This window comes from Neoarius graeffei, chromosome 27 (assembly GCF_027579695.1).
Source record: "Neoarius graeffei isolate fNeoGra1 chromosome 27, fNeoGra1.pri, whole genome shotgun sequence".
In the NCBI taxonomy this organism is placed as follows: domain Eukaryota; kingdom Metazoa; phylum Chordata; class Actinopteri; order Siluriformes; family Ariidae; genus Neoarius; species Neoarius graeffei.
Genome location: NC_083595.1, coordinates 7136390 through 7144144, shown reverse-complemented (window position 1 = coordinate 7144144; position 7755 = coordinate 7136390). Strand labels below are relative to the sequence as shown.

At 41.4% G+C, this 7755-nt stretch overlaps 1 protein-coding gene across 2 annotated transcripts in view; it reads left to right on the top strand.

The window, feature by feature from the left end:
* Window positions 1-238: 238 nt before the first annotated feature.
* Window positions 239-7755, top strand: part of col8a1b (collagen, type VIII, alpha 1b) — a 34441-nt gene continuing 26924 nt past the window's right edge. For both annotated transcript variants that reach the window (XM_060911754.1, XM_060911755.1), the window contains exon 1: window positions 239-346. The gene's annotated coding sequence lies outside the window, so the exon portion shown is untranslated. The remainder of the gene's footprint in view (window positions 347-7755) is intronic.

The window sequence follows — 7755 nt, the reverse complement described above, 5'->3', positions numbered from 1 at the left end:
ATGGAATTAGATCTGGTGTTTTACAGAAGAGGGATTTCAAGTAAATGTTAAAATCCGAGTCTCTCACTAAGTCTCTCTCTCTCTCTCACCCTTTTCCAGCTTGACTCAGCTTTCCTTCTGTCCTTCTTTTCCATATTTCCTTGCGCTCTCTCTCTCTCTCTCTCTCTCTCTCTCTCCCCCCTCCTTCTCTGTGAATGGGCCAGTTCCCTCCCACCTGCCCATAAAAGTCTCCAGCATGCTGCGTGCAGTTTAAAACCACAGTTTGGTTTGTGCATCCTTCTGCTGCAGCTCCCCACTTCACTGTGAGAAAAGAGCGAGAGAGAAAGAGTGAGGGACAGGGTGAGAGGTAAGCAGAACTTAACGCATGTATAAACTGAAAACACAAGTGAAGTGAAGTCTTCCTGTTTGTGGTTCGGATTATCTGGCTCCTCGGAATGGTTGTGTAACACGGTCACAGCTACGGGAAGCCAGAGATGCTCGGAATGCTTTGCCTGTTAGATGCGTGTTGGATTCCTGTGTTTCATAACCAAGGTGATTCTAGCTGCTCGAGTCTGAAATTGAGAATCGGACCAGTGTTGGCTCATTGGTTCGGTATCAGATCTGACATATTTTCCAGTCCGGTTCATTGTCCTATTTTTAATTTTTTTTTTAAATATATATAATTGCTGTAACTGATTTCTTGTCTTCTCTTTATGGAAGGTCAAAACACTTAGTAGAATCATTATTTTAACATCCCAAGCTGACCTGCATCAGGTATCGACTTGTACTCAGAGCTCTGATATCAGTGATGTATCGAAAATGCAGAAATGTGGCTGGTGTAACTATACAAGCTGCACCAGGCAAATTAGCCATAGAAGACAATTGGCAAAAATCAGCCAAAATGGCTGAATACTGGAGAAAGGAACTGTGAAATAGTTGAATAATTAATGTTCTACAGGACAAAAAGAAGTCTAGGTTCAGCTCAGCTCCGTATTCTAGAACTTTTAAAGCAGGGTGGTCAACTTGGAGCTCATACGGGATATATGTACACCATAACCCCCTCTGCAGGTGTGAAGATGTTTCCGTCCACCTGTTGGAGAACCAGCAGAAACGAAAATAAGCCCACCCAATAGATAAAACATACAGAATCCGAGCTCAGAGGTGGCCCTGGCAGGGCTCAGAGCAGTGCTCGGATTTTACGGCCTTTGTGTAAAGCCAGTGAGACTACGTGTCTCATTTACAACACGTGTTTTTGATAAAGCTGTATTTTTATGTAAATGAAACCTGCTGGTAGCCTTATCCCTGTGAATTATATTCGCCTGCCAGTAGCAAATAGCTTTTTTCTGGCTTCATTTAAGTATTTGATGTTTTAAGCTTGTCTTGGTTAGGAAGTGTAGACACACAGAGATTGCATCTGAATATTTAAGGCTGTTTCAGTGTTGAGAACTGTGTGAGGTACAGTTTTGGTTCCCCTCCCCCGCAGAGTATCCTGAACAGCGATCCCTCAAGGTATAATTTGAAAATTGGAAAATTATCTTAAACTAGCACAACATCACCAACATTCCACGTTCTCCATAAAGAAGTCTAGCTGGCTGATGTTGGAGAAAAAGAGAATGTTAAACAGGTCTAGCTATCTAAAGTTACAGAAAATCCCTAAACAAAGCTTGACTAACAAAACTACCCTTACGAAAATTAGCCATGGTTTTACCATTGTTTATAGTTATTCATGGTTTTCATGTTTTTTTGGGTAACCATGAAAACCATGGTGCATTTTACTTCAATGTTCACTTAAATTTTTAGGTTCTAAGTAAATGTTAATGTATCTGGGCTGTTAATCAAGATCCTTCTCTACAGCATTGACTGTTGGACGAAAGCATGGTAATACTACAGTTAGTGCATCCTTTTAAAAACCATACTATCCCTTTTTAAACTAATTTCGTAGTTACTATGACCTATTACACATACAACTATGATGCTACCACAGCTACTGCAGTACCATGGATAAACCACAGTAATGCTATGGTTGGTTCATAGTACTTAGAATCACCTTGAATAGTAGATCCATGGTTACTACATAAAAACCATGGTAAAACTAGAGTAAACTACGGTAGATTTTCGTAAGGGTATCAGGCTAATTGTGGAGAAAAGCCACAAACTTGCTAATGGACCTAAACATCGTCACACCAAATTAGCTGGAAAAATCCATGAACGATGAGGGATAATCCTTAAACAATAACTAGTTAACATTAGATAATGTTTCCAAACAATGCTATAGCTAATCATAGAGAAAATCCCAAAACAAAAGCTAGCTTGCTTTAGGCCGAATCCCATTTCACCCCTTGGACCAACCCCTTGGCCCTTCCCCTCCATTTTGCGCGTTCACGTGAAGGGGTAGGGGTATCCCAATCCCAGTTAACGCGGAGGGGTAGGGGAAGGGGTAGGGCTTCTGTACCCCTCCAAACGGAGATTTTCCTGGAGCTGACTCCGAACGAAGGGGTTTGAGTGATTTCCCACAATGCCATGCGGATTTCAGCGAGATTTCATGCGGATTTCAGAAAGATGGCGGTTCCCGCGGCGAAAGATTGTCATAAATGTATTTTCTCCATTATTTACGTGTTTTAAGTTGTTATCCAGAGGAAACACGCCGCTTGATTCACTTTCGAGCTGAGAATGAGCAGCGATTTCTGAAATCCAAGCTGCTGCTAAAAAGCTTTGGGAGTGAGTATTGTTTTCGGTTGCTTGACTGCGTACGTTTTGTTCTGTTATTCTCGCTTTTATTGTTTACATGAGTGTTCTGACACCTCATTCTGTCGGATGTGGTGCACGAAGCGCCAAAGATATCCCATTCAGTGGTGTTAGTTAACAAATCACACCCTGCCAGCAAAGATTTCTGTTCTGGCTCTGACTGTAGCGGCTGGTCGCAGCCAATGACGCATTTGGTCGCGTTTTGCTAACGTAAACGCTGACGGAGGTACGCGATGACGTATGCGATCGTTGAAGGGCTATCCCAATACGTAGGGGTTGAATTTCAAGCCCTATCCCTTGTAGCTCAGTTTCAAGGGGAAGGGCCAAGGGGAAGGCGGAGGGGAAGGGCCAAGGGGAAGGCGGAGGGGAAGGGGGAGGGGTAGGGGTAGAAATTAGAATTGGGATTGGGCCTTAGATAATATCCCCCCCCCCCAAAACAAGACTAGCTAGCTAATGATGGAGAAAATCTCCAAACTAGTTTGTTAATGTCCCTCAAGTTATGAAAGATCCATGAACAAGGCTAATCAGCTCATATTAGACTTAATCCTTGAAATTTGTTGACCTTTTGTAATTTTAGGAACTTCCTCCCCTAACATTATTTAAGAAAGATAGCTAATGATAGAGAAAATCCCCAAGCTAGTGACCATTAGAAATTTTTCCTCAAATGAAACGAGCTAGCATTATGAAAGATCCATGATTGAATATAGGTCGATAAAAATATTCCCAAACAAAACTATCGTTAAAGCGAATGTTGAGGAGAATATGACCAAAGAAAGATTCCCAGTGAAAATCTTTGAAAACGAGAATAAATCTAGCCAGCTAATAATGGACAATCCTTAAAATTAGCGCTCTAATATCCCTAACTACTGTTAGAACACATTCCCAAACAATCCTAGTTAGCTCCTGACAGAGAAAATTCCGAAGCGAGCCGAGCTAACTAACTTTATTGTGCTCAGATAAAACGAGCTAACTTTATGAAATGAAGTGAGCTAGATGATATTACAAGATTGTTTGTTTATACCAAAGTGAGACGACAGAGCTTCAGTTTAGTCGTTAAAACCATTGTAGAAAGGTTTATGGAAGACATTTTGCCTCAGGTTGACAACTTTTAGCTACCACTAGTTAGCTGTGTAGAAGACAGCGCATGCGTTTTACATTTAGGATGAGGAGAAAATCACATTGTACGTGAAATGTTTTGCCAGATTAATCCATTATACTCCAATTGTGTACCTTAAGTGGGAAATAAAGGTGCAAAATATGTTTTTTTTTTTCTTCCTTTTGCTATTTAGTCAAATCTAGATTAGCTTTATTAGCACGACTGTATCGATAACATCACTGAGGCTTACAAATGTGGCAGTTTTTTTTAATACAACCCACACATCAATACTAATAGCAGTAATAATAATTATAAGAAGAAAAATGCTTGTTTTAAACCCCTCCCCCCTTCGTATTTTATTTATGGCAGTTGTAGTTCGCACGGGACCAAACGCAGACTATCGGGGTGAAAAGCATGTGCTTCTTCGGCCACATGGCTGACGTTCCTTCAGGTTTCGTACCCCATAAATCAGCCCCCACGTGTTTGTCCAGTCGAGTAATCTTTGCCCCAGAATGATTTGTGACGAATAGCTGAAATATCTGGGGTATTTATTTCTGAAACATGAAATGCATCAGTATTCTGTAAAGCAGGTACAGCTAAGCCAGCACGCTTTCCTGCTTTGCTCCATTTAGCTGTTTTCCAGAGGAAGTACCTGTAAAATGTGCAGCTTTGCACGCGTTCGGGATTTTAGTGAGCTGTCCTTGACCATTACGGAGTTTGGAAATACGGCCTCGGCCTTGTTCGCCCTCTGGCTGGTGAAGAAGCTGAACCCTGTTTATGACTTGAAATAAAAATCATCACCTCAGTCATATTATTTAAGAATATTCATAGACATGAAGCCTTTTTTTTTTTTTAAATTACATCTTACGGTAATAAACTGTTTTAGACGTAGAATGAGTTCTGTGTTCCATATAACGGTTCGGCTGTAATGAACGTGTAAGGATTAAACACTCGGTGTTGTGCTGTTGGAGGAAAATAATCAAACAGGGTGGTGTGAGGAGGCAGAGGACTTCAAGTTACAGCTTTACCTCTGACTGGTACGAAACACTGACGCTGGAGACTCCTTCCCTAAATGTGTCCTTACAGAAAACTTCACCCCAAAACATGTGACAGGTCTGGAGGTAAAGGAGACGGATAGAGATGAAGCAAGAGAGGGCCAGAAAGAGAGAGATAATTAGATATAGCATGAGAGAGAGATGGATAGAGACAAAGAGTAATGGAGAGACATATAGCGAGGGAGGCAGAAAGGGGAAGAGAGAGAGAGACAGATAAACATGGAGAGAGTCGGAGAGATTAAAAAAGATAGAGAGAGTCCGAAAGAGAGACAATTAAATATAGAGAGCAAGAGAGATGGCTAGACAGACAGACGGAAAGAAAGCAAGATAGATATTAATTCCGTAGTTATTCTCTGATTTGTTCCCAAAGTCTGTATCCAAGCTTTGGTAACACAAATGTTAATATTTGTCACGCCAATAAAGCAACCGTTAAATGTGAATTTGAGAGAAACCTGGAGAGAGAGAGAGAGAGAGAGAGAGAGAGAATGTGTTTTACAGCTCCAGTTTGTGTTGTTGGCTTGCTGTCAGTTCCCTCAGCTGATTCTACATTCCTGCACTGTCAGGATTAAAACACACACACGTTTGTCTTACTGTCCTTCTGAGGACCTTCCATTGACATAATTATTAATGCAGTTAATTAATGCTGTGCCTGCACCTAAACCTGTCCCTAACTTTAGCCTTTGTAATGGAAAAGAAACCTTTTTGGTGCATTTATTTATTTATTTTTAAACAACAACAAATATTACTTTGTGGGGACCGTTTAAATGTCCCCATAAGGTTGAAATTGTCAGATTTTACTATCCTTTTGGGGACATTTGGTCCTCAGTGGTACATAAAAACCATTCTCACACACTTTCCAGAGTGTTGGTTTTTTTTAAAAAATAGAGGTCAGGTGTGTGTGTGTGTGTGTGTGTGTGTGTGTGAAATTCAAATATATTTGAAATCAAATTCTTCATAATCGAGAAGGCTGTGGCTAGCGCGCGCACGCACACACACACGCACGCACACACACACACACACACATTCTGCTCCAAAGCTCTCAAAATATCTTTTTGTCAGATAGACAGGCTCACAAAAAACACATCACTGGGCATGTGTGTGTGTTCATGTGAGAGAGAGAGAGAGAGAGAGAGAGAGTACTTGTCATGAAAATCCTAACTCCACAAATCCACCTTCTGTGCGCGCGCACACACACACACACGCACACACACGTGCACGCACACACTTCCAAAACCCACAACCTGCAGCAAGCCCACAGAAACACATGAAACATCATTTTAGTGTGCGTGTACGGTATGTGCGGGCATGTGTGCGCCATTTAAATCTATTCTCCTAAATGATTCATTCAGATCTGTTGACCAGTTCATTCAGTTGAAAAGATTTATTGAGTCCAGAGGCACAGGTTTGCGATATCATCTTTAAAAATCATGACTGAAAGATTCGCTGGTTCAAACACTGACCTGAATGAGGGAGGAGTGAATCACTCGGTGCGTTTACATTCGCAGAGAGAAAATCGAATTTCTGCCGTACAGTAGCTCGACTGAAATCGAAGTTCTAAAGGCCATGGAAACACCTTAGCTCGGCTGAAATCGAACCGAACTGGATTTCTCGTAATTGAGCTACGCGACCTAGATTATGCGATTGTAGCCGAGCTACTTAGTGCATGTAAACCCTATCGAGCTACATAGTCGAGCTACTTACCGTACTTCAGCACTGCCCCTTCTGGAAGTGACGAGTGACGAGACCACAAGCGGGAAACACAACAGCCTCGGTCGGCATGACAACAGTAGTAGAAACGTGCAGTTCTGGAGCAATGAGGAGACAGAGTTCATGCTCATTTAGCTTAAGGAGTTGGAAAAAAAAAAATATATATATATATATATATATATATATCGATGTTGCTGTCCTCGTCATCGTTCTTCTTGTGAACACGGAACTGATAACTTTGTTTATACTCTTGAATAGCTCTTCTTCATGACGACAACCGGAAGTGTACCAACACGATGGGGCGTGTAGCGCCACCTGTGGCTCGGGTGCACAATGTACCTCACACAATAGCTCGATTTCCTTGTGTGCATGTAGGATTGGATTTCTCTGGCACCCCTGCTGGGACCCTTAGCTCGATTACCGACAGTAGCTCGATTTGGATGTGCACGTAAACGCACTGACTGATGACCGAAATGATTCACTGAATCAAGGAGCGTGACTCTTGCGACTACGACTCCCGATATCCATGAGATGGCAGTTACAGTGGGTTTATCACACGCAGGAGGGGAAAATACCTGAGTAACTGTACTTCATTCATATACTTAAATATTATTTTTGGTGTATGTTATACTTTTTATGTGTATAATTAAAATTACGTACTTGGAATCATACTGTATGTAATTACATTTTCAAGAAAAAAACCGTTATGATTTTATCATTAAGTAGTGCTCGAGTTAGTCTCGAGTTGATTAACAGTAAACTTTGGTTGCTAAGCCACATAACAGACAAAGATGTGGAGATTAGCATACTCTGGGGACAGAACAATAGTTTAATGGTCACGAGTGTGTGTATATTGAGAAATTTCTGGCTTTGAGCGCAGCCGGCCAATCAGATTTTCGAATCGAACCTATAAGTGTTTGATAATCATGAAGTCACCTCTGGAGATTCATGCAAATGTAGTGCATCAGCTTCAACGTTTCGATTTCATCCGTCCATAACAGGAACAATTCAGTGACTAACACTGATTCATTCACCGCAGTGAATCATTCACAAATGAGTGGAACGTTTGTGATTGGTGTTTATGTGGACCATACAGTGGATAATGTGTGAGATTTAGGACACGCCCACTATCCAATAAAGACAACTGCCAGACATTTTGTAAAGGGTTTATGA